The 27,833-nt window shown below is 41.3% G+C and overlaps 1 protein-coding gene across 3 annotated transcripts in view; it reads left to right on the top strand.

Moving 5' to 3' along the window:
- Positions 1-226: 226 nt before the first annotated feature.
- The window catches only part of NUMB (NUMB endocytic adaptor protein), a 99,484-nt gene continuing 71,877 nt past the window's right edge, over positions 227-27,833 (top strand). The window contains exon 1 of one of the 3 annotated variants that reach the window (XM_057416179.1): positions 227-246. The gene's annotated coding sequence lies outside the window, so the exon portion shown is untranslated. Of the gene's footprint in view, positions 247-284; positions 390-3,348; positions 3,370-27,833 lie in introns of those variants that run through there. The other 2 variants (XM_057416178.1, XM_057416180.1) reach the window with 2 other exon arrangements.

Genomic DNA, 27,833 nt, shown 5'->3' with positions numbered 1-27,833 from the left:
CCAGCTCTGCTCCTCCCCAGCGCAGCCTACCACCGAGGGGAGAGACGGGCCCACTGCCGCAGCTGACACTTGCACCAGCCTATCCTGGGGCACTGCTCTAACCGCTTTAGCCAATCAGCAGCCGGCAGCAAAAGAGTGGGGGCACTAAAGCCCCGGCGTGAATAAAACACCCGGGACCCGTGGGCGGAGAGAGGCGGGGTCGGGGTTCTGACGAACATCTCCTCTCACCAATCCAAAGGCCGGACGGTGGATGGGTGGCCAATGGGCTGCCGGAATGGGCGTGACGGGCGGCGGGGGCAATCGGCGCTGGTGGGGGGAGCGGTGGCGGTGCTGCTCGGTGGCGACGGGCGGCTGAGGCGGTGCTGGAGGGAAGAAGCTGCGGGCAGAAGGTGAGTGTGGCCGGGCCGCACTGCGTTGTGGGGGTACGGCCTTGGCCGAGGCAGGCAGGGGCTGGAGCCGCGGCCGGGTGTGGCTGTGTCGTGCGAGCCCAGCCGGGGGGGACGACGGGAGCGGGGGAAGCCTGAGGGGGCCGGGGAGGGGGCGCGGTGGTTCTCCGGGAAGGGGATGTGGGACCCGGGGAGAGAGGCGGCGGCGCGCTCCGGTACCCATCCCGGGGGGGGGGGGGGGGGGGGGGGGGGGGTGAGGTGGGCCCCGGCGCGATCCCCGGGGTGGGGTGGTGTGGGGCGGGGCGGGGGCCCGGTGCAGGTGGAGCCCGCGGGGGCGCGGCCGCTGGGCGAAGGCCGTGGGGGGAAGACCGAGCCTCCAGGCCGGGGGAGCGACCCCTGGGGCGCTGCCGCTTCCTGGTCTCTTTCTCCTGGAGCTGCCTGTGCCTTCGGTTTCTCCTAGGCCTTGAATCGCGACCAGGGTTCAGAGAGAGGGTCCCTCTGGCGCGCCCGCTCCCGGGCTTGGTCTAGCCGTGCGCTGCGCTTTGTATCGTCTCCTGGCTTTGCTTGCGGCCGCAGGAGCGAGCTGGGGGCGTCGGGGCTCCGCAAAGCTCGGGCTTCCCCGAAATCCTCCGCCTCGTCTGAGCCGGGGTTGGAGCGCTGTGAAGTTTGGGAGGCGCCGGGACGAGGCTCTGAGGCGGGGGCGCTGACTACCCTGTCTGGCAGCGGGAGTTGTAAGGAAAAGGGCCCCGTAAGCAGCGAAACTCTCTTTTTACCCCGTTCGTGGCTCCACCGGTCCCTTTCAATGTGCAGAGGCCCGCCAGGCTGCACAAAGGAACAGGCGGCCGGGTTCAGCTTGTCCTGCGGCGTGCCGGGGGGACTGGTGAGCAACAGGGAGCCGAGCGGGGGGTGGGCTGCTATGTGCCTGGAGAGGGCTCACCGATCGTGAGCGCTTCGCTCCGCTCTGCTCCCAGTAGATAACCAGGGGTTAAAACGCAGCTTCTATTTCGAATGCGCCTAACTCCTTTTATTACTTACACACTTACTGCATTGAGGGAGATGAACAGTTTTGAAGAATGAAAGGATGCATCTCTCAGAGCAGAGTTACTGTCTTGCAGCAGCTCGGGTCTACAACTCCTTCGGTCCAGTAGATTTATGGAACCTATTCATTAATGGTTTATGAAATAAGAAGGGAGCTTTTGGGTTGATTTCTCTGTGGTATGCTATTTTTAAGGTTGATATCTGTGTTTCTGAATTCAGCAGTCCGGAGCAGGAGATACTTACAGCAGTTGACAGTGTCTCACTGTACCATTTGAGGGGCTTTGTTTTGCTTTGTTGTTGTATTTTTTATCTTCCTGCCCCTCCAGATAGGCTCCCGAATGAGGAGAGTGGGTAAAATGGAAGGCACAGTCATTATGTTTGGCTACATTATTACTCTAGGTAAGGCTTGTAGCAAAAAGTGTAAATATTTAAGTGGATTTCTGACTCATCAGTTCTGTTTGACTTATTGATCTATGGTTACATCTAAAACGGTCTTTATAATTATGCAGAAGTTAATAGTTACCATAGAGAAACAGTATTGTTTTTCTGCTCATCAGTGCGTGTTTTCCATTTCTTCATCTCTTGGCAATTCTCTATGGAAATGCTGCTTGCTTTTTTTTTTCCTAGCAAAAATCTTACGACTGAAATAAAAAAAAAAGTGAACAAAGTAAAAAACAAACAAAAAAAAGAATGAGATGTGTTCTTAAACTCCTTTGTTAGCCTGAGTTATCCTACAGTAAGCTCTTTTTAATCTGTAATTGAATAAGGTGTTGGTTTTAAGCCTCAGTGAAAACTCCGATTTACAGAACTCTAAACATAACACACCAAAGAAATGTTTTCCTAAAGTATACATATGAAATGCAATTCAAATTAGCCATTTAAATCCTTGTTAGCAGAAAATTTATTTTTCAGCCTGGTAATTGCTTTCCAACATTTATTACTTCTCTTAAATGTGTGGAAACTGAAGGTCCACGTAAACGAGACAGTTTATCTTCTCACCCTGGTGTTGTCTAACCCTCCGAGTTTGTATTAGTAGTTGATAGTATTATGCACTTAGGAAGAAAATAGTCCAAACCAAGAAGCCATGCTGGGATCCTGAGACTTGCAAGACATCTAAGTATTACATTTTGTAATTTGTTTGGTGTTGGAATGATCTGCAAGTACTTTATTCCCTACCATAATGAGCATGGTGGGATAAAAGCTTTCTGAACTGACAGTGAAAATCCTTGCAGAAGTGCTTGCCTCCCCAGTAATAGGGGTTATCAGGAAAACATATCATAGCAGTGTATGTATCACATACACTGTATCACATGCTGGTCTGAGCTCGTTACAGCACCATGCAGGATTCTTGAATTCCACCTATAGCTGATTTTGTTCCACTAGTAATGTTGGTGAAGCTGCGTAACGTTGGGGGAAAGAAGAAATCACTCTAATACTATAGAAATTAAATCTCCTTCACTCTAGAAAAGATGTTTTACAGAATCTCTCAGGTAAGAGATTCTCTTGGCAATCTAAGGTGGTTGGACTTTAGGGCCCTGCACTCATCTGGCACTCTGCTGATCGTTCTTTTTTTGTGGGGGAGGTATCAAAGGTTATTTATATTCTTCTTCATTTTGCCAGCTTATCAAGTAGGCTAGGTTTAGACTATTGTGAAATCATGGACTTAGTCTTGCTTTTGGAATTTATGTTGATCAGATATATTGAAATTATAGCTTACTTTTTCAGCCCAGGGATCTCAATTTTAATAAGTGACATTAAAGTGTATTGTCTTTTTTTTTTTCTGCAGAATTCCAAGCATAAGCTCAATCAAGCTAAGATTTAACACATCCTCTACAGTCACGTCATTGCATTACCACCAGAGCAGCTTTGGTTTCTCTGGTGATGCTTTCACCAAACGGAGCTGCTATTCCCTGATAGACATTCTTTGCTGATCCAGCTGAAAACGGTAGTGCAGAAAAATGTTGAGCTTCAGTTGAATCAACTGGATGACTTCATGGCTATGCAAATGTTATTGCTTGCAGAGGAGGAGAAGGAGGTGTCTATGACCATGCTTTTCTGAAGCGGGTCTGTTTTAGTTTTGCATAAGCTTGTCAAGAAACTTGGCAGCTTAAACTGGGACTGTGGTGGTCCTGCCTTCTTGACTGTACATCTTTCCCTGTTGGCAAGGAAGCCTTTGTGGCTGTGAGTTAAGGCAAAGTCAAGGAGTTAATCAGGCTGTTAATGAACTGCTTTTATGTTTTGTTGCATTTTGGCTGGATCATTATTCTGAACTGGCTGACCATCCAGGTCAGGGGGTAGGAATGGGACTTCCTGTTGAAGTGAATGAGATAGGGGGTGGGAGATGGGGCTGTAGTAGCTCTGATTTAAATTTCCTTGAGCTTTTCTGTGAATGTATGTTTTAATCAACATGACCTGGGTTAACAAAGACCTATAGCAAACTGTTTTAAGCTGGCCTGACTAATAAAACCTCAGATAAATTGGAGACTGTTCTGCTTTTCTCAGCTGGCATGTTGATGTGGGTGGTAACAGCAGAAAGTGGAGGATGAGGAGCTAGGGATGGGCTAAGTGGAGTAACCTCAGACTGACACAGCTGTGTCTGGAAGAGGGTTTGTTCTCATCTTAATTCTGGGATCCGTCAAATACCAATTTTGAACTCATATGTTGTATAGTTAAAACAGATTTTGCATAAGAAAGAGGAGAACCTTCATAACAAGCAAGATCAGGAAGACTGTTTTTTACTGACTGAGACTTGCAAGCATTAATAGGCTGTGATCAGTCTAGAAGTTTTAATGGCATCGTGTCATGTGTAGCTACAGTTACATAGTCGTCCAGAATCCTTTTAAGTGTGTTGTAGGAGATATCTCTGTGAAAACTTGAATTGCTTTGTTCAGTATTTGTCATTACAGGGTGATTCTTTGTAGGGTCCTAGTGTTCTGTATTTACCAGATGTGATGGCTTAAAGATATTTCTGGCTAGTAATTTATGTATCTTCTGTTTCTGCAGAACTGTGACTGAAAGTGTGTCAGGACAAGTGATTTGTGTGTGAGAAACTGGCTGAAAGAAGAATATAGATGCCAAAACTAGCAGCTTCACATTTTCCTCAAGAGCACCTTTACATTTCAGAGTTTGAGTGCTGAATCTGTAGGATTTTTGAGATTTAGCTGGTGGGTTTTGATATTGAAGCCAGAACCAAAGTTATTAGTCTTATAAGTGAAATAGTGTTTTCAGATGCAGTGGACTAAAACAGCACTTGGATCAAACAGTTTATAATTTTTTTCTGGCTACCTTTCCTCTTCTAGAAAACAGCAATCTGGAACTTCCTGTTGAATTGGATTGTAACCTGTATTCTTTAATCTTTGGGTATACCCAGAGAGTTTCTTAACCAGAACTGCTTTTTGTAGATACATACTTGGGCACAGTTCTAGAAGCTACAAGTAATCCTGGAGCTATAAAAAACCCCCACACTGGTACACTTGACCAGAACCACTCTTGCTGTATGCTGACTGTTTTTAGTCTAGATGTGACCACTTTGAGTCTGTTCATTTTCTAGTGGAAAAAAACCCTAAACTTTAAGGGTCTCTCTTTCCTTCTACTTTTATTGTTTAAACTTGATTAATGCAATTTGAATCTGTGTTGAGGCTTCACTTTCAGCAGTGGACTGATTTTAGAGTGTTAAACTTGTTTCCATAATCCATTAGGACTAAAGGTACCTTGGCTTTTCCAAGGCTTTGCAGTTTGTTGATGGGCACACTGAGTGTGTAACTGCCAGACTTCCCTAGTTACTCAGTTTGCCTTGCAAGTGAATGCTTAGTGGCTGTTAAATGCTTGGGTCTTTAGTTAGCTGGTATCTTTGTGTGTTGACTTAAGATTCTGAGTAGAGGATAGTCTGCTTTCAAAGGCATCAATTCATCAACTGCTGAAGTAAAAATCTGTGGAGACACAGGAATTTGTTCCCCATACCGGGAATGACACAAGTAGAAACTTGGTTCACAAATTATATAAGCCAGGTCTAACTTTTGTTTAGTAACTAACAGTAAAACAATTGGGTTTGTATTTTTGCTTTGCACAGTATAAGGGAAAAGCAAGTATGTTCCTTCCTTCTAAATGTGTTTAACAGTAATCTTCTAATTTTGTTCTTGGATGTGTTGTTCTGGAACTCAGTAGCACTAGACCAGTTTACGTGAAGCGAATAGCCATGAAACTTAATTGCTGGCTTGTCTAATTGCTTGCTGTACTACTTGTTTCTTATTCAAGTAATAACCTAAATTCTGTGGAAAATAATCAGTGGGTATTTTTCCTTACAAAAAGACAGTTGATACTCATTTGATTTGTACAGGTTGCTGTAACTGCAGGGGTACAGAGCCAGAAAGGCTGTGCTCTGGCAGCTGTGGCTGGCTTATGTTGCAGCAGTAGGATAGATGAATTTTGCAGCTTTTCCCCCTGGTTTCTAATAGGCCTTTGTAAAGCATATACTTTTTTTTTTATTTATTAAGGCTGGCTGTTTTCTTGTCAAAGTCTGTTTAATGTGATATTTCTGCTGACTACCATTTGTTTACAGAAATGAGATGTGGTGTTGTTTCCAAAAAGCCTGTGAGACTTAATCTGATATAAAAAGCCAGAGAAAGAATTTAGCTGTCCCTAAGGTGGTACTAGTGAAGGTTTAGTGCTTTTTGCTGGGTTTCTGCTCAGGTTCTTCTTTTTAGTCCTGATCAATGCAGAGTCTGCATTTATGTCGAGTCATAGCTTTTCAGGTTGAAATGTATATCACCTGTGCATCAAATTCCCTAACCCAGCCTGAAAATACCATATATGAGAATGAGTGTGTTTGGTTTAAGGTCTTACATACACCAGGTTTTATACGATTCAATTGTGATGCTGGTTTTGCATTTCATATTTTAAGTTATTTACTGATTTAGTGGGGTTTCTTTCCTTCCCCTCCCTGCTCAGTAAATTATCAGTAGTCTAGTTAATGGTTAGAATTAATTACATATTCTCTTGTATTAACAGGCCTTGAACATTGTCAGAGGTTTATTAATATTGATGTTCCATTTTGCTTGTATCTATAAATTTTCTTATTTCTGTATAGGTTACAGTGCCTGTGTGAAAAGCATCTCTTATGAAATGTGATCTTTTTTTAACTGGATTTGCACGGGGTGGCTTTGAAAGAATGTCATGACATTTGTGTGCATATTTATTTCCACATGAAGATTACTTCATTTATTTATTTATTTTAATGAGTTGGTTTCTCAGAGGCAGTTTGTTAGTTTAAAGCACCTCTCAACTGTGTCATGCCTCGGTTTTCCTATGTAAAGAATACAGCCTGTGAAAAGCCCCTCATTCTTTAAGCAACTGGGCAGCCCTGTGTATTTCTCTTAGCTTCTTAGCAGAAAGCCAGTCTTGTGCAGGGGAATGAGGGACTGCGATTCAATTGACCTGTGTCTTCTTGCTAGGATATTTACTGGAAGTTTCTATAAGGTAGTTGTTTTTGTGTCAGACTTTATGTAGTTGATTACATATATTAGTTATGTTGGATTCATAGTATGCAGCTAGCAAATAGGAGAATCACTGAATTGTTGAAACGCTTGTTGGGCGTTTCTGGTGTGTTTTGGATAGGTGCATCATGCTAATATTGAATATAGAGTATTTATAATTTCATTTAAATGTCTGTAATATCATTATGTGGTGCCTTTTTTGTTATTATTTTTTTTTTCTCCTTCGGGGTTTATTTTGTCTGGGCAAATTCTGACCTGCTAGCTTAGATGGCCTGGAGATTCCTCCACCAGTCTGTAATGAATGTGATGGTAACTAAGGTCATTCATTTTTGTGCTGTCCCCGGGATCAGCACAGTGGTACATCAAGATAATTTTAAGGTTTTCTCTTGGCCTTTTTACCAACTTGAATTCTTTGTGTCTTGGATTTTCATAAAGAGTACTGAAAGCTGTTAGTGTTATACTCCAAATAAAGTCATTGTTGTTTTTTCCTCAATACTGCAGTATGAATGCTTATAATTGTTCAAAGGCATTCAGGGAGAGCTTGTAAGATTGGCTTGGCACACACCTGAACAGGCAAAATATATAAATATTTCATTACTGTCTGTTCAGGTACGGTACACCCTTTTAGGAGGTGTGTGTGTAGAACTATCCAAAAGTTTTCATCATTCTTGGAAGTAAAGAATCTGCACCTCAGAAATGACCTATATTTGCATATGATATAATACAGTGTCATATCCATTACCTCACATGGTCTTGTACTTCAGTTTTATTTTCAGTTGTAAGTGGTTATTCTCTGTGTAATTAACTCTTGCTTTGGACATTGTTTACATTGCATGCAAGAGTTTGTTTTCAAGGCAGTCACATCCACATAATGTTTAGTATCTTGCCCATGCATGGATCAAGATCATGCATGGATCAAGATCATGCATGGAGCATAACTGAGACTAGAAAAAGTCAACATGGTTTGTCTGCCTACAGTATCTGTTGACTTTAAGCTAAGGACCCAATTCTGCAAATCTTACAGAGTAAAAAATATTTATCATTCATGTAAAAAAATTTGCCTTAATACATACTAATTTAACAACTGCTAAATTGCTATTCTACTACTGTAGATTTAATTTTTCCATTCATCTGAGACACTCAGTGCTGAGGTAGAAATGCAGATACACCAAATATAGTGAGGTGCTGTGAACTGTGAAAGTGTTATTCTGGTTTTGAAAATCTGAAGGATGATAAAAAGTCTATCAAAATAATTATTTTTGAGGAAATCCAAGATGAAAATCCTTCTGAGCATTTGAATATGTCTTAATTTCCTTATCCTCAATTTCCTCTCTTAATTTCTGATAATGTTCTGCAGTGTTTTGCTGTGAATGAGTGATCGCTTGGCTTGAAAAGAAAGTTTTCTACAAAATGGCCTGCCTTTTTCTGTTGGATGTTTTCTCTCACCCACAGAAATTTAGTTGCTTTGATAGTTTATCACTCTCTTTAATATTTTGTATTTCAGAAAAGAAAAAAAATTAGCTATTCAGAACTTTTTGGAAGTGGAATATATCCTGGAATTGTCTGAGATGCTGGACTGCGACTTGTCTCCAGTTGTGTCTGATAATGGCTAAGCTTCTTGCACTAAATTGCAGTTTAGCATCCCAGGACTGTTTGTGTACAGCTTTCTTGAACTGAGTAAATGACAAAAGTGCTTTCTTTTTTCCAGGTTTGTTTTCAACAGGATTGGTTCCCTGTTTCCACTTCTGTAAGTGCCAGCACTGGAGCTTTGGGTGGGGGAGAAAGAGCAGAGGGGCTGTGTTGTTGCTGAAAGGAAGTGACATGGATCTGGTACATATAGCTAATGAAACTATGAGCTAGTACAATCCAGAAATAGTCCTGTGTGCCTGCCTCCCTCACCCTCAAAAGGTGCCACCTGAGCTGAAGATTATGCATTCAGGAGCTCTTTCCCTGGGGTTTCTTCTAGATACAGGAGTGATCTCAGCACTGGGGAGAGGCTGCCAGTAGTATGGCATAGGTAATGATGGCTCTGTGCCTCTTCAGTAGACAGGCATCTGTAGCTCTGTTTACGTGAGCAGCTAACTGCTGATTGTCTTGCGGTAGGATGTAGGTTTCACAGGTGAGAACACATCTCAAATCCATCAGCAATGGTAGGTCTCCTGACTACTACCCCATTGTCTTGCTGTCTGCTTCCAGTAGATGCCAAGATGTTTTTGAAAAAACTGGGTTCTGCTTGTTGCCATAGCCTTTTCTCCTGATACGATGTATCTATATCTGTTCTGTCCCCTCGCGTAATAGCCCTAGAAGTAGGGGTTTCTGCAAGCAAAAGCTGTGCAGCCCTCTAATTGTAAGTAAGCGGTAGTAATTCAGTGGATGTCTTGCTTTTTATAGCATTAGATCCAGTGGAAAATTGAACCGATTGGTGAAGGCAAAATGTCAGCAAGGGCTAAAATTATTAATGATGTGATTGTGAAGGTACAGTTTGTCTTGCTAATGATGAACTTACCCTGGGGGGGGGGGGGGGGGGAAGTAATCCTAAAATTTTCCTTCCTTCAAATTTTCTACAAAGAATGGAAAATTTTATTTCTTCCATGGAGCTAGGCTATGGGGTTGGCTTTTTTGTTCCTTTTCACGCATTTTCTCTGGCTCCAATTATATCTAAAAGAGTACAGACATGCTTACTCGAGTCCTCTTAATGTGGCTTTTACATAAACAATGGCTTATTGTTCAGTTTACTGCTTTAGTTTTTGGTCTAGGTAAATTCTGTGTAAGCTTCCTTTCCTATTTCAAAGATGGTCTTTTGATTTTCTACTGTGCATCTTTCTGCTGTGAGACGTGCGTATCTCACGTATAAAAACTGAGTAGCTGCAACTATGTTTGCTTTTATCTCTATGAAATAGGTAATGATTTGTTGAGTCATCTATTTGAGATGACATTGCATCCGGTCTAATTCTGTGCATAGATACTAGATCAGTCTACTGTGAATTGCTGTCCTAGTTTCTTCAGTGGAAAGAGACTGGCATCTGCCAGTCTTGCGTCATATCACCTGCAGATTCTGAGGACTGCTATTCTGTGGTAGGTGTGAAATGGCTATAGCTGTAGTATTTTGAAAATCGGGATTAATTCCATCTTCCAGGAATTGCTTTCATATAGGCTTTGTGGCATTTGTGGATACCACCAGCAGTTCATGGCTGAAAATTGTGTTTTAAACTGATGTTTCCTTGGATTACCGTGTGGTTCAGCATTTCTAAGGCATGTATAGCTGGCAGGGCCAGTAAACAGCACTGGTTTAAAGCTGCAGGCCTAATTCTTGAGACATACTGTTTTCAGAAAGTAGGGAATGGTGCTAGTGCAAAATAGATAGGGAATTGCTTCTCTTAAGAGCTGTTTATGTGAAACCGAGAATAACCTTTCCACTCTGGACTTAATAGCTTTTAAGATCTAAGCAAAGTAGTTTGTTAAATTCTGGTAATTCTTAGTGCTTGTTTCTTTTAGGCATCTTGGAATGATTGAAGACAATTATTAATTTAGGGAAGGAGCAAGGATGGTCTTGTTTTCATCTTTTAAATACAAACCATCAGTTGCCATGTCAGGTGTTATTAATGAGTACTTATTTAGCTTCAATAGGCTGTTAAAAAAAACCCTAAGTGAAGTTCCCCTAGTAATGTTGGTATGGAGTGTATGGATATCAGTCTCATTTAAGTGTTAAGGCAAGCTGCATTACTGTATTAAATTAGATAACTGCATAATTCTGTGTTTTCTTTGGGGACTTCATTATCTACTGTTTTAAATCTGGAACTGGGTTACAGAAGTTCCTGCATTTTAATGCTAATTCTTTCCTTTAATGCAATTTAGAAGTTGTTTTTACTTTCCTGAAGATAGGAGTTCATGTTCCCCTACCCCCCCCACAAGACTTAGTCCCAGTAACATTTATAAAGGAACTAACCAAGAACACTGTCATTAATATGCATTTTCTTATAATTCTAATATATTTGGGAACATATAATGTCAGACACCTAGAAAATGTGTGAGGTGGTTACTGCTTAGATTGTAACATATTATTCAGTCTTGTCCAGAGCAGAATTAGGGATGTTCTTCACATACATATAAGATTTTTTTATTTTTTTATTTTTAATGACTCTTCTTTTTGGGATAGAAATACGACATTGGGTTTGTCTGAGAGGTGATGAGAATAGTTTCATGTGCTTAAAGTTCTCCTTTATTTTGGTAAGACTATGCAATTGGTCTTTAAGCAGTTAGCAGAACATTTCTTTGACTGATAGAACATCTGAATATCAGAAATTCAAGTTAACAGGACAGGGAAAAGGCAGGACAGTAGCAGATTCTATCATTCTATGCTCAGTCAGTGAAATAGATGCAAAGTATAGGACTTGTTCAAAATAGAATTCTTGTGGTACACAGAAAGTAATGGATGTTGAAGAAAATTGCAAATTCTTTGCTGATTTTGCAAACCAAAATATCCATGATGCAGCACAGGTTTGTTGAAGAGTAAGCTGGTTGATGGATCCTCCCCTCCCTGTTATTTTCCCTAACCTTCTCCTGTAGAAACTTCAAAGCACAAGGTGCAGCTTCTTTTAGTGAGGGGTAAATGTATAAAATCTGGCTTAATTTTTATTTTGTTCTACAGATCTATTTGCTGTTAGGTTATATGGAGTTAAATCCAGAAGGCTTAAATTTTGCAACAGTAACATTTAGGTTCTTGGCATGCCCTACTCAGGGTTATGAATCCTGTTTTGGTTCTCCTGTGTGGACTGTGGTGGAAGGTTAGGAATGCAGGAATCTCATTGCAAAGACAGGGTATTTATTGCTAAGGGTAGGTAGCAAATAAAACACAGAGATGAGACTTGAATCCTCTTACTTTCTAGGGTTAAGGTGCCACACTCTAAGCTGCAAGATGCTTATAACCCTTGTGATTTATGGTTGTAAGCCTCTTTTGAAGTTTAAAACATTTCTGTGGTTCATGGGTCATTCTTTCTAAAATACCACTGGGGGAGGTGGTAGTTGTGCTTCTAGGCAGTGTTATAATATTCAGAGAAACAGATGAGTGTATTTCCAAAGTCCTGTTCACTGACAAGTATTTTTGATATTGTCAGTAGCACTGCTGAGGATGTCTAAGGGTGGCCCTGGATATCTTGTGAATTTTTAACCTGACTGCTGCCACCAGAAGAACTGTTCTTGTTGCCCACTGCGTGCTTCTGCTGTATCTTTTGTGTTTGACTTTTTTGTAAGCCATAACCATTCAGTGAAACCAGCAAAAAGTGACCATTTTCTAATGCTGTGATGAGCTGGATTGTCTCTGAGTGGTGTGGCAAATGATGGCGTAAGGGGGAAAGGGAACTAGGGGGACCAATGGGCAGTTGGATTGGTGCAACCACCTCCTGCAACCTGACCTTATATATGACGGGTTTGTAGTTTATGTGCAAGGAGCAGAGAAGATAATTTGCAGTTAGTTAAACCTAGCTTGGATTGCCATGTGAAAGTGACGTGCTAATGATTTTTGAGGTGGTAGGAGAGTAAAATAAATTGTGTGGTTTGTGGGAGGGAAGTTGCACCAAGTATTAAAATAGGAGTTGCCTGTGAAAAATTACAGTGTTTCCACTTTTTGAGGGGGAAGTGTTTTATTTCATCACTTTGAAGACGTTCCTCATTCAAAAAAAATAAAGCAAACAAAAAAACCCAGAACACACCCCCTACCCCCCCCCCCCCCCCAACAAACAAACAAACAAACAAAAACCCAGAACACACCTCCCCCAAAGTAATAAAAGGTGCTCTGGTCGAGAGAGGTGGAGGTGAGCCAAGGACAAGCATGCCCGTCAAGCCCAGCTGTCAGGCCCCCCTTCTCAAGGACTGACTTGGGTACTGTAGGGGGCTTTTGTTCCTCTTTAGTGTATGGATGTAATACTCTTACTTTGTATGTGTTGTTTTTTTATTTGAATGAGGGCTACTTGGTCAAATCATAGAATGGTTTGTGTTGGAAGGGACTTTAAAGTAGCAGTGGGGAACTACCAGCTTTGAGGAGGTTTGTCAAGTGCCTGAGCTGTGTACCCATGACTAGAAGGAGCAAGTGCTGTGCTTGCATGAGAACTTCATTTACACAAAAGCTTAAACAGTGTCAAGGTTCAAGCTGTGAGAGGGTGTTACTGTTTTGGGTCCTTAATATCTGTTTTCCTGTCACCCCATTGCTGCCTGCTCTTGTCTCTGCTTCTCAGGGGAAGGAAGAAGAACCTCTTGTCTGCATAGTCTGCCTAGGAAACTTTATTTCAGGATCCACCTCTTGGAATACAGATGTGTGAGTACTGTTTTTTTGAGACAGATGCTCTATGGAAATAAGCATTTATATGTTTCTGAAATGTCTTCACTTAATCAGCTCTTGCTTTCAGAAAGGCTGCATCAAACACATGGGAATTTGTATTTTTGTGCTTGAAACCCTCAGGCACTAGGGAGCACAGGTGCAGCCGCTTGCTCTAACTGTTGAGTGCAATCTGTAAAAGTCTGTATTTCACTTTTTAAAGACGTGGAACCATTGATTCACTGTATATAAGCTGCTACAGGCTAGAGCTGTGATGTGGTCACCCTGTTACCATGTTCTGTGTTACTGAAGCATCAACTCAGGACCTTTAATGTTAATTGCCACTTACCTTTCTAGCAAAAGGATGTGGCAGTACCAGGTACCCACCTCTGGACTGGTAGTATTGTAGCTGATTATTGGGCTGTTAATCCCCAGACAAGGTCTGCCAACAGTACAGAATTTCAGGGGGAGAGGTGAATAAATGATTAAATAGCTTGTGCAAGGAAACCGAAACTATAGCTGAGCTCAATTAAGTTTGAAAGTTCATCACATGGACCAGTTATTAGTGGGGTATACACCTTGTATTTATGGAAGTGCTAAAGAATTTTAGCCATGAAAGAAATGCTGTATGATTATAGACTCAGTAAAATTTATTTGGGTAGGAGGACGTGTTTAATTTCAGTCTGCATCAGCCAACTTTTCTGATGCTAAACGGCAAGTAATCACTGTATTTAAAAGTTATTTTGAAGTAAACTTGCATGTTACCTATAACTTTGGAGAAGAAACTGAATATTAAGTGTCATTTTCCTAGTAAAGATGCCTGCAGTGTTTATTCAGCTATACCTTAACACTTTATCATTAACATTTCTCTGGAATTTTCGCACTTTGACAGTTTGCAGTCTCCTTTTCTTTAAAGGAGAGGGGCGACTGAGCACTGCTGTGTGCAAATCTGACTTTAAATAGGCAGTAAACAGCAGAGTTTAGTGTATGTCGTTTCCCAGTTTGGTTAGTTCTGTGATGAGGACAGCTGATCTAGAACATTCCTAATGGGATTATGTGTGCTTTGATTTTATTAAAAGGAGTCTGGTTTTACCCCAGACTTCCCAACATAACTGTTACAGGTTCAGTTTTATGGTGGATGCAGAACTTTGTGTGCCATTATAAAGTCCAGATGCTTTGCCATTTGAACACTCTGATCTGTTCCTAGGCTTTGCTTTAAATGCTGCCGAATTTATTAGTATTAGTAATTTGCTGATAAGATGTTAACTGGGCTTGAGCTTGAGTTGTTGTTTTGTGGACTGGAATTGTTGGGTCTCCTGTGTGTTAATGTTGTAAAGGTGGTCTAATAAACTTTATGTGTGTGTTGGATAAATCTTATTTTTATGCCTAAAGTAATGAGGGGTTATTTGTATGGTAGTGTCTTCGAAACTGGGTGTTCTGATGTTTCTAGAAAAGCTCTACCAGTTCTAGTTAATTTGTAAATCTCTGTGTATACACAGGAGTTCAGATTTTTATAGTCAAGAGGCTTTATCTGTTTCAAGCAAAGCAGAATCAGGTATCTCTTCCTTGTTTTGCTGGAGACAAACTTAAGATTTTCTTTCTTTCTGAATTTGGCAAGCAACTCCTGCATTGTTTTGTGGAACTGTTTTTAATTCCTTGCTACCTTCATTTTTGTGAAATAGCTTATACATGGGCACAGGGGTTCTCCTGGTAGGAGTCAGAGTGGGCTGCCTGAAAGTGAAGTGTGCAAGTAGTGCTTAGGGATGGAGATATTCCTACCTTAAGAAGATGCCTGAGGAAAAATATAGATAATGGATGCCTTGGAGTATTGTTTAATACAAAGGAGGTATTAGGGTAATGAAAGCTATTGATAATCCAGGTTATTTGCTGATGTATCCTTCCTTCTGAAATGATTACTTATTAATGTAATTTTCTTAAATTATAGTGAGAATGAATTGCCTTTGGTGAGTTGTATTCAGTCCAGCTAGGTTTATTCAACTTGTTTAATTCTGATAGCAGTTATTTCACATTCTGACTTTGCACCTCTTCTGATGTGACTTCTCTCAGAGCAAGCTTTTTGCTATGTATGTGAACAGGCTTGTTTCAAAGTGAAGCGTTTAACAAATTGAGCTAGGAAAAAGGCTGAGAATCTTCAAAGTGAGAATGTGTATTAGTGGAAATACTGTGTGAGGCTTTTGGAGAGCAGTTTTTGTTTGATTCTGAAATAGTCTGGAAGAAGTCCACCTTTTAAAAGTTGGTATTAAAGATTTTTTTTTTCTCTTCTGCTTGTTTCATAAAACTTAACATGAATAAAATTAATTTTCTTCTTGTCAAACCAAGTTTCCCATTATTCTTCAAGTAGGAAAGCTTAAAAGCTTAAAATTTAGAGAAAACTTAAAAGGGCAGATCTTATCCTTGAAAGGCACATTTTCATACTGAGTAGATGAAACATTTCCTGCTTCTTTCTTAGTGAGGCATGCTTGCTCAGAACAGGCAAAGCTTAAGAGGAAGCTTTTACCTGGATATGGTTTCCAGCTCTTGTCTTTTGCTGTTTTCATCAGCAACCTTCCTCTTGATCCCAGGAGTGCTTTTAGGAGGACTTGCTGACTGCTGCTGCCGTGGGTCAAAGATCAGGTGCTGCTTTCAGAGCAGTTGCTGACCTACAGGCTGTAGAGGCCTCTGGCGAAGTTGTGCCAGTGAGGATCTTCCTGCAAAAGCACTGGACGACTCAGTGCACAGTTATCTTCCAGTGGAATTGTTTGTTTTATTAGTCCAAAGATAACACTGTTTGCACCAAAGAAGTACTAGCAATGCTAGTGGAAGAATGTGTTGCTTTAAATCTCTTGCTATTCAGGGTATGTTGTGTCTTGTGGCTCTTAGGTCCTGACCTAGGTTAACAGAAGCCGTTATCCTGGGATGGCAGGTGTAAGACAAGTTTTTTCTTCCTCCCACACTCTTATTTTAAGTTTGATATATTTTTGTTTTCAGGGTTTAAAAAATACATTAGTTCCTAAAGACAAAAGGGTGTGTTCAGAAGATACTGCAAGGAGGAAAAAAAATCTAAACCCAAGAAATTAAGTAATTAGAGGTTGCAAGTGCACAGTGAGGACTATCGATTTAAAAAGAGGAGACTTGCAAAGCTGACTTTATTTTATTTATTTATATATTTACTTTTCTTTTTTTATTTTTTTATTTTTTCCTCCCTTTACTGATGCTGGAGCCACAAGGTCTACTGTGATTCTTTCAAAGTCAGTTCTGGATATGAAAGTGAGGGAAGCATCTCAGTTGTGATAAGTCACAAGTCTGTAATTTCATTTTGCAGTTAGTTCAGTCATGCCAGCTGAAGCTTTTCAGGCTCATAAATTTAGCAGGATTCATGATTAATCTGACAATTAGAGTTTGTGTTAAAATGCAGAATACCCAGAAATTCTCTGTGGCTGGCTTTGCTGAGAGTGAAAGAATATCTACTGAAGCAGGCAACATGACACTTAAGTGCTGGGTAAGCTGGAAAATAATGATGACTGAAATTGGGTACTGTTTTTCAACTGAGAGGATTTAAAATATGGAGCCTTGTCTGTAGGAATCGTTTGTCTAGCAATTTCAACCAGGTTGACAAGGAATCTTGGGTCAGTTAGCAATAGAGATGGAAAATGGCCATTTCCAGTTTCCTGAGCCTCAACTCTGCTGGCACTGTGGCAGTGTTAACCACAAGTGCTAATTGACACTTCTCTAAGGGTAATTTTTAAATTCCAACTACAGAAGGCTGAATGCAAGCTGATACCCCCCCAGAAAAAGAGTATTAGAAGCACTGAGAAAGTTAGACTGTTAACAACTGATATCAACTTCTAAGAATGCTTTTTGGATGAGTAAGATGATTTTAGAGGTCATTATTTGTCTTAATACTGCTAGCAAACAAACATGAAGTCTCCATCTCTGCATAAGCTTTGTGTTAGTCTTTTGTCATACAGCCTTTGATCACAAAACAGAACTTAAAGATAATAGCAGTAGTGAAAAGGATGTATGTGTTTGGAAATTGGGTAATGAGGTGATACTGAAGGAGTTTGATATTTGACATCCGTACATCTAGCACTGTTGCCTGAAGAACTTGAAGACTTGCAATGGAGGATCTCCTTGCTTGTATGTGGTTGTAGAGGCAGGTTGTTCTTCACAAGGATAATCTATAAAAGGTAACTGAGACATACTGAACAGGGAAGGTGCAAACCTGGTTGTATTCATTCATTATGTCTCCTATTGGGCTCTTAAACTTGGAGGCAATTTAGGTGTCAAGAACAGAATAGACTAAATTTCTCACAGGTTTCTTTTGCTTTAAGTTGGGTGTTCTTGCAAATGTGTATTCTAATGAAGCAGGACTAAGATAAGGGTCTAGTAATTGTTAATAACAATAAAAAGTACCAAGTTCCAATTACATATAAGTGTTCACTTAAATCTGTATTGAAGCAATTTTTTTCTGCTTTTCTTCCTCAATTATTTTAATGAAGGCAGACATCAGTTGCTTTAAAACTGTCAGTATAATGGTTTAAGTCTTTCAAAGTTTTGCTCTAACACCTGGGGGAGAATGTTGCCCAAATCCACATGAAAGTGTGAAATGCAGCTTATAGTAATCTATGTAATGTGTTTTAAATTTAGTCTGTGTAGTCTACCTAGTAGACAAACCATCAGGATTAGGAAAAACTACTGGTGTTAGTACAGCCACAAACTAGAAAAGTGAAGATGGTCTTAATTTAGCATTTACCATTTGACTCCCAATAGCTTACATAAGTCTACTGAAACAATTCCTTGTATTGGTAAAATTGTGTTTCACCTCAATGCTTTGCGCTACAGTGCCTTAATTATAGTTGACTAGGAAGTTTCAAGTGTAACAGATTCTGTCAATACTGAAAAATTGTAAAAACTTTGGTGGTTGGTTTGGGTTTTTTTGTGAGTGTATGTTTTTGTGTGGTGTTTGGATTTTTTTGTTTGTTTTTTTTTTTGGTGGGGGTGTTGTAGGTTTTTTTTTTTCTGTTTTGTTTGGTTGATTGGGTTTTGTTTTTGTTTTTAAATACCCTACGAGGGAAGCTGTTGGTACAAGTGGAGTAAAAGCCTAAACCTGCAGGTTGTAGGTTATCCTCTGTACTTCCTGAAAAGATCAACTACAGGTTGCTGTTAACTCAATCCTGCCATGTTAATCTGCGAGTAGCTGTCATACTTCGAAGCCTGCCGGTTATACTGGAGAGAGTCTGCATCAGCTTAGGGTCCAAATCCAGCCTTTAAGACATGATTTTTTGTTTTGTTTCTGACCCTTTGTAATGTCTAAGTATAAGGCCTTATTATAAGTATATAATACCTGCTTTTGTTTTGGGATTTTTCTCTGGATTGCTGAGTAATAGGTGCAAAGTCAGCTTGGATCCTGCAAGATTTGTCTGTTGGCTGATGCCTATTACTATGCATCCAAACCAGCAGTGTTGTGAGGTCGCAGCTGGCCTGAGGAAGCAGTACAGCTGCTGCTCTCAAACTCCATGTAGAATTACAGTTCCCACCAATAGCGGACTCTACTGCAGAGACCCTCCATGCTATAGTACTGCTCTGGTCCTCTGTAACTGCTGCTCAGTGCTGGGTTTCCCCTGGTGATACTGCCTTTTGTAGAGCTGCTCTGGCTGTGTGTTTTCACTGTGCTTCCTAGTATGGTTTTGTTTTTTTTGCAGGGATGAGTGGAAGTGAGAGGGGCTGCTTGGAGAAGAGCCAGGCTGGGACCCTGTGTACCACCATTTCCCAGTGTGGTTCCATTGCCAGGGACTCATGTGGGGCTGTTGCTGTGCTTGGGCTGGCTCCCCTGAGAAAGATGGAAGTTGCGAGATAGCTCTGTAGCTCCTTGACTTTATGAGCAGTGGGCTGACCACTTGGGTGGGACCCAGGCTTTGTTGCAGGGGACAATATGTATCCTGATTATGAGAGTCTGTCTCCATGTATTGATTCAGACTGCAAACCGTGGACTGTGCAAAAGCAAGTCCCGTGTTTAGCATTGTCTGTTCTTGGATATTGCAGCTGCTATAACTTCCCCTCCCCTCCGGAGGAAAAAAAAAAAAGGAAAACAAACTTTGCCTTGTGGTATCCCTTCTTCATCTTGATAGACAGAGCTAGAAGGACTATTATTTCTTTAACAGCAAAGCATAGCATTCATTCCATAGCTCTATAAAGCTCCATGGTGTGGAATATGTATTTTAGCACATCTCCAGGCATGCTAAGGCCACCACTGAACCATGTCACTAATGTCTACACAGTTTTTGAACACTTCCAGGAACGGTGATTCCACCACTTCCCCTGGGCAGCCTGTTTCAATGCCTGATCACCCTTTCTGTGAAGAAATTTTTCCTAATATCCAGTCTAAATCTCCCCTGGAGCAGCTTGAGGCCATTACTTCTTGTTCTAGCACTTTTTACTCCAGGAAAAAAGACCAGCCACCTCCTGACTCCATTCTTTCAGGTAGTTGTAGACAGCGATAAAGTACCCCCTGAACCTTCTCTTCTCCAGACTAAACAGCCCCAGTTCCCTCAGCCACTCCTCATCCGACTTGTGCTCCAGGCCATTCACCAGCTTTGTTTGCCCTTCTCTGGACCTGCTCCAACACCTCAGTATCTCTTGTAGTGAGGGACCCATAACAAATGGTGAACGGTGAGCCTAGAGGCATTGGCGACTGGGCACCTGGTATCTCAGCCTGGGTCTCTGCCTTCACTACCGCAGCAGCTCCTTTTCAAGGGAGAAAGGTGGCAAATGCAACCAGTCTCATCTCTGGTGTGCAGACATCCACTAAGGTCACCATATTTAGCTTCTCGATGTTTAGATAAGGCTTACATTGAGTCTCTGTCTTCCTCATTTTCTTTCCTAGAGGCACCATCTTGAACTAAACAAATGTAGTCTAATGGCAAATCTTTTACTGGGTCAACCTTTTTTTCAATTCAGAATAAGACACAATACAATTTCACACGATTTCTTTTGGTGACCATCTGCGGTGGAAACTTACACAAAGTAGACCTAAAGCAGCTAAGCCATGTTTTGTTTGAACTATAACTTGCTCTGTAAATCACACTTTTCATATTTTTTATTAAACTTCAGATGTTGGATTCTCCTCATGTGCCTTGGCAGATTATTCCAGTGGCTAAAAGTAAGCTACAAATATTAGTCCACTCTCAAATGCCAGCTACTTGATCTAGCAGGAAAAAAGCAAAAGATGAAAAGAAGTTTGAAGTCTTTGTCATTTAGATTATGATCTAGTTGTTGCTTAATTTTCTGTTGCATGTTTCAGAAGTCAGTTAACCTGAGCATTAAGAACTCAGTTTTCATGTATGTGTGGGAGTGGCATGTGAAGATCTGATGTTACAAAGCTTCCCTTAAAATGTTGGCACCCAAACTGTAGGTAGTACTTCAGTGCTAAATGTGAAGGAGTCATCATGAGTTGACTGCTCATGGTGCTTCCCCTGCCTACATGTTCTGAGGTAATTTCTGCTGTCTCTTGCAGCATTAAGTATTCACCTAGCTCTCGCTTTCTTACTGGCATAACTAGGATCCAAGATACTCCCTATGATGGAAATATTTAGTATATAATCCTTTTTGTGTATACACGATCTTACACTTGACTTGTCATAATCCATATTGAAATAAAGTCACTGAAAGAAGGACTCTGTCACCATAACTGGTCCTTAGCTGTTTCCCTCGAATTTGTCAGTTTCTGGTAGTGGCACGTTTTACCCTTAAACATTCTTCTTCTCAGGCATAAGTACAATACAAGCAGTATTAAGCCTAATGCTAATCTCTGCTGGACAGAAATAGAAGCACCTTCTTTTCCTTTCCCTGGTGGGCTCCTGTGTACCTGTTAATCCAGTTAATTGATTACAAAGGTAAACATTTAACCCACTGGAATTTAAGATTATGCAACTAAATTTTATGGGATTTACATGCCTTTTATTTAACTGTGAAAACATGATTATAGAGGTTAGTTTGCAATCATGGTATTTCTTGTGACGGAAGCTCAGAGCTTATAAGAGAAATAGTGAGATTGCACTTCACTATGTTAGATATTTGTATTACAGAGGTCTGGAGACTTCTAAGTAGAGAGAAAAAGATTTTGTTACTGTATTGCTGTACTATCTGATTAATTCTCGCATTGGTAATGTAAGAAACCATGCATTACAAATGATCTTAGAATCGCTTCCTTTATTTGCTGAGTAGCCTGTATGGCTGTTGCAAGGGTTCCCAAGATGCAAAGCAAGCGTTAGAATCTGTAGAGTATTCCTTCTAAAAGTATTTTATTTTCTGAACGTAATAGGAAATAATACTAATAGATATAGAATACTGTAATATTCTACGTAATACTGTAGGAAACGCAAGATGTGAAATCAAATATTTCTACAGTGTGGTTATGGCTGAATTGTACAAGTCAAAACCTGTTCTTTCCCCCCTACCAAATATGAGTTGATTTATTTGTACTCCAAATAGTCCATAGGATATGCTTCAAATTAGTCTATTTTAAGTTGTTTAGATGAACTTCTCTTAAAGTGGCTCTCAGGAAGGTGGAGTTTAGTATTGTGTTATGCTCTTTTTTCCAAATAAGTTGAAAAACCTATTGAACTTCACTGCTTTTTTCTTACTGCAAAATGCTGTCCAAACTTCTGGAAATAAAGCCAAAACCAGCAAACCAGAGTCTTTAAAATATTTTGTTCCATACATCTGAAAGCAGTTTATGAAAAATGTTGTCAGAAACCTCAGATGGCACCTTTCAGTTTAAAGGAATAGTGAAATGAGTCATTCTTTTTTCTTTTTTTTTTTTAAGTTTTTTGTCCAGTAATAGGAAAAGGGATATATAATGCTGATCTTTATTGCGTTTGCATTAGGCAGAATTATTAATACTGTATTGTACAGGCTGTGGCACATTTTTGGCAAGCTAGTACATTCCTCTCTTTCTCTATTGCTTCCTCCCACTCCAGAGTTTTTGTCTTTCTCCATCTGCTTTTTGAAGAGAGAAATGTGGTACGCATAAAGACCTCTGAAACTGTAACTTGAGTTTGGATTTGATGTAAAGCCAAATTGTTACCATAAATTCAGACTACAGAAATACACGAATTAGCTCTGTTTTCTTACTAAATAAAACCAAATATAGTTAAACTATAGAATCAGGCAGTAGGAAATTAACCACCCAGACTTTAGTGACTAATACCTGGGCAGAGCTGAGAAATGTCTGCTGTACAAGTCAGTCGTGCCTGTTCTGTGTGTGCTTGTGTATCATCTTTTCTCCATTGAGAGAAGCCTGTTATGAAAGATGAGTGAGTTAAATACAAGAAAAAAAACCAACATTTGTCATATCAGCACAAGAGGTATATGGTAGTATGAGCAAACTACTGTTATGCTCTAATTTTAGAACATAGAAACTTGGTTTTACTCAGAAATCTTAGTCTCTATTGAATGAGTTTGTGTGGAAGAGCAGTGAAACCTACTTGTTCGTTAGCATGGTAAGAACTTAAATTTTCATTGTCAAATATATTGGATGCCCCATGTAATGTAGCTGAAAACAGTTAAGTGGCATGAACTGATACTTTGGAGGATTCTTTTAAGCCTGTCATATGCAAAACCCCATTAACAAGGTTCAGAGGTGGCTCCACACAGAAAAGATATTTTATAAACAGCCTTGGAATGCTACATGTGTGGTAGGTTCTAAAGCAAACAGATAGTAACTCTTCCCCTTTGCCTCTGTTTATGTATCAACACAGATGAATTTAAAAGCTTGATTCACCTTCAGGCTGCTTTTTATTTATTTAATTTATTGGGGAAAAAGTCTGTAAAAATAAGTTTCATTTTAAATGGATATTGGAATAGTTAGGACTAAAGCAAGTGTTTCTTATAAAGCTAGTAATATTTTACTTTAAAGATATTTCCCTATGATGTTTTACACTCAAGACTGAAGAATTATGTCACTAAGAGGAGAGAAGTTGGGGGGGGGGGGGTGTAGAAAAAAGTTGACTTTTCATAGCCAAGGCTATCTAAAAATTGGGCGTAAATAGTACTACCGATTTTCCTTTTTTATGTCTTCTTCAAATTTTATCCAATACCATACTAGGTTTGCATGGCAAGATTTTGGTAGCGGGAGGGCTATAGGGGTGACTTCTTTGAGAAGCTGCTAGAAGCTTCCCCTATGTCCAGTAGAGCAAATTCCAGCCAGTGCCAAGGCCACTGTCATCAGCAATGGTGGTAGTGCTTCTGTGGCAACATATTTAAGAAGGGGGAAGGGAGGGAACCAAACCTGTGCAACTGCAGCCAGAGAAAGGCGTGAGAATATGTTCCATTTAGGCCATGATCTCCTGATCACAGAATTGTAGAATTAACCAGGTTGGAAAAGACCTTTAAGATCATCAAGTCCAACCATTACCCCAGGACTGCCAAAACCACCACTAAGCCATGTCATTAAAGGCCTCATCTCAATGTTTTTTGAACACTTCCAGGGACACTGATTCCACCACTTCCCTGGGCCACCTGTTCCAATGCTTGATCACCTTTTGGTGAAGAAATTTTTCCTAATACCCAGACTAAGCCTCCCCATGCCCAGCTGGAGACATGTCATTACGAGATTAAAATGTGGTGTTTTTTGTTTTTTTTTTTTTTTTTAAAAAAATCTCTCTCCTGCAATTCAACCATTTTCATTGCTTTATATAATTAAATTCACTGCAAGTTACCAGACAATGGGAGCTGTAGCCCCATTTTCTGATCTGACAAATTTAAAATAAATAAATTATACATGTACACACTGCCATAAAGGGTCCTCTGCCTTAGGCATCAAACATCCTTAAAGAACTGCTATCAAACCCTAACACACGACAGACAGAAGGAGGAATCCAAGCCAGGGAAAATTCCATATCAAATTGGAAAAATGCTTAGCAGTCTCCAGAACAGTCCAAGTCTGGAAAGGCAAATCAAACACATATAGATGATGACCATGGGAAAGAGTCATTTCATTGACACACTGTTCTCTTTCCATATCATTCCTGAATGTCTTATGGATTTTTTACAGATAAGCATATAATAAATAGGGGGCTAATACCTGTCCTCTGGTACTCAACTTCACAGACTTCACACCAAAATCCCAATTAATATTTTCCCCAATCTCATAAACAATCACAAGCTTGGCAATTAATTTTTCAAAAGCAAGCTTTTTACACTCACAATATTTTTACAGATACAATTCATACACAGATAGGAACATCACAGTCTTCATAAAAAGATACACCTGCACACAAGACCTGATATTTCATATGTACGCATCAGGTACTCAACTTTATCCAGAGAAGTTTCCTATCAAATTTTACAAATTAAAAATAACAGGGGTGTACATCATGCCAAATTACAGGAGTGGAGAATTGTAACTTTTAAGTTGGCAACAGTCTAACTAAAAACAGACATTGGTTACAACATTTTATCAACGTTTTCTTGTTTACCGAACCCCCAGAAGACCCTCGCAGTTCTTTCTAATGTGCCAAAATGTAACCCAATGGGCTTTTCTTCCCTTATTTTGACCGGCTCCCATTTCAAACAATCTTTTACAAATCTATAGCTTCTCTTTCCCAGTGCTCTGCAAATGCACTTAAAAATATGGAGAGCACCTACACACAAGTTTTATGATGTTCTCAGGGGTTCAGTAAAATAATATCTCTGGGTTCTGGAGATCAGTTCCCCTGGTGTTAGATCATAGTTTCGGTTCCAGCGAAATTTACACTGTCCTAGTATCCACGGTAGGTTCCACTGTTCAAAAGTTACTATGCACCCATATGTGAGGCTACAAGCCTCTGGTACTGAGTGTAAAGTCCAGATCTCAAGAATAGGACTACAGATATTAGAGGTTATACTTCTCTTATACAGCCACTGGGGCGTTTGAGAAACAGCTCTGCAGACACCAAGGTTAGTGCAGAAGGAGGGGAGAGGGTGCTCCCGGAGCTGGAGCAAAGATTCCTATGCAGACCATGCTGAGGCAGGCTGACCCTGTGTAGCCCATGGAGGTCCATAGTGCAGCAGATTCCACCTGCAGCCCAGGGAGCACCTATGACAGAGGTATGCCCAAAGGAGGCTGTGACCCTGTGGGAAGCCTGCGCTGGAGCAGGCTCTTGGCAGGACCTGAGGCCCCATGGAGAGAGGAGCCCATAGAACCATAGAATAGTTAGGGTTGGAAAGGACCTTAAGATCATCTAGTTCCAACCCCCCTGCCATGGGCAAGGACACCTTACGCTAAATCATATCACCCAAGGCCTTGTCCAGCCTCGTCTTGACCACTGCCAGGGATGGAGCATTCACAACCTGTCTGGGCAACCCATTTCAGTGCCTCACCACCCTAACAGGAAAGAATTTCCTCCTTATATCCAATCTAAACTTCCCCTGTTTAAGTTTGAACCCGTTACCCCTTGTCCTGTCACTGCAGTCTCTAATGAGGAGTCCCTCCCCAGCATCCCTATAGGCCCCCTTCAGATACTGGAAGGCTGCTATGAGGTCTCCACGCAGCCTTCTCTTCTCCAGGCTGAACAGCCCCAACTTTCTCAGCCTGTCTTCATACAGGAGGTGCTCCAGTCCCCTGATCATTCTCATGGCCCTTCTCTGGACTTGTTCCAACAGTTCCATGCTCTTTTTATGTTGAGGACACCAGAACTGCACACAATACTCCAGGTGAGGTCTCACAAGAGCAGAGTAGTGGGGCAGGATCACCTCCTTCGACCTGCTGGTCACGCTCCTTTTGATGCAGCCCAGGATACGGTTGGCTTTCTGGGCTGCAAGTGCACACTGAAGCTGGCTCATGTTCATTTTCTCATCAGCCAACACCCCCAAGTCCTTCTCTGCAGGGCTGCTCCGCAGGCTGCTCTGCTCATTCAAAAGATTGATGATCTTTTCCATCATCAATCCTTCCTATGGGCTGCAGTTCTTCATTAACTGATCCAGTGTGGGTCCCTTCCAGGGGTACAGTCTTTCAGAAACAGACTGCCCGGGGAATTACAGACCAGTCAGTCTCACCTCTGTGCCTGGCAAAATCTTGGAGCAGATTCTCCTGGAAGGCATATGAAAAACAACAGGGTGCTTGGTGACAGCCAGCATGGCTTCACTAAGGGGAAATCCTGCCTGGCCAATTTGGTGGCCTTCTATGATGGGGCTACAGAACTGATGGACAGGGGTAGAGCAGTTGATGTCATCTACCTGGACTTGTGCAAAGCGTTCAACACTGTCCCACACGACATCCTTGTCTCTAAATTGGAGAGACATCAATTTGATGGATGGACCACTCGGTGGATAAAGAACTGGCTGGATGGCTGCATACAAAGAGTTGTGGTCAATGGCTCAATGTCCGGCTGGAGACCAGTAACGAGTGGTGTCCCTCAGGTGTTGGGGCCAGTCTTGTTCAACATCTTTGTTGCTGACATGGACAGTGGGATTGAGTGCGCCCTCAGCAAGTTTGCCGATGACACCAAGCTGTGTGGTTTGGTTGATACCCTGAAGGGAAGGAATGCCATCCAGAGGGACCTTGACACGCTTGTGAGGTGGGCTGATGCCAGCCTGATGAAGTTTAACCATGCCAAGTGCAGGCTCCTACACCTGCGTCAGAGCAATCTCAGGCACAGCTACAGGTTGGGCAGAGAAGAGATTCAGAGCAGCCCTGCAGAGAAAGACTTGAGGGTGCTGGTTGATGAGAAAATGAACATGAGCCGGCTTCAGTGTGTGCTCGCAGCTCAGAAAGCCAACCATATCCTGGGCTGCATCAAAAGGAGCGTGACCAGCAGGTCGAAGGAGGTGATCCTGCCCCTCTACTCTGCTCTTGTGAGACCTCACTTGGAGTATTGTGTGCAGTTCTGGTGTCCTCAACATAAAAAGGACATGGAACTTTTGGAACTGTCGGAACAAGTCCGGAGAAGGGCCACGAGGATGATCAGGGGCTGGAGCAGCTCCCGTATGAATATAGGCTGAAAAGCCCCAACCTGGAGAAGAGAAGGCTGCGTGGAGACCTCCTAGCAGCCTTCCAGTATCTGAAGGGGGCCTATAGGGATGCTGGGGATGGACTCTTCATTAAGGACTGTAGTGACAGGACAAGGGGTAACGGGTTCAAACTTAAACAGGGGAAGTTTAGATTGGATATAAGGAGGAAATTCTTTCCTGTTAGGGTGGTGAGGGACAGGAATGGGTTGCCCAGGGAGGCTGTGAATGCTTCATCCCTGGCAGTGTTCAAGTCCAGGTTGGACGAAGCCTTGGGTGAGATGGTTTAGTGTGAGGTGTCCCTGCCTGTGGCGGGGGTGGAGGGGGTGGAACTAGATGATCTTAAGGTCCTTTCCAACCCTAACTATTCTATGATTCTATGACTTAGAAACCATTTCACACAAGAAATGTGTGAAGATGCTTGTTTTTTAAAAAAGAAGATGCTTGTTTTTTAGAACAGTTGTCTTAAAAAGATCTCTATTTCCATAGGTGGTTCTAGATCTCCTTGGAGCAAGGTTGCTGGCTGTCACTACTCTTAGTCACAGGAATTTCTCATCCGTAATGAGATGCCTTTACAGGTATAACTTACCCTGAGTTACAAATCTTTTGAAGAAAGCAGAA

This window comes from Pezoporus wallicus, unplaced genomic scaffold, assembly GCF_028554395.1.
Source record: "Pezoporus wallicus isolate ANWC-B61680 ecotype Strahan unplaced genomic scaffold, APGP_CSIRO_Pwel_v1 scaffold_2146, whole genome shotgun sequence".
Lineage (NCBI taxonomy): Eukaryota > Metazoa > Chordata > Aves > Psittaciformes > Psittacidae > Pezoporus > Pezoporus wallicus.
The sequence above is the reverse complement of the archived record's forward strand: the minus strand, read 5'-3'. Positions and strand labels throughout refer to the sequence as shown.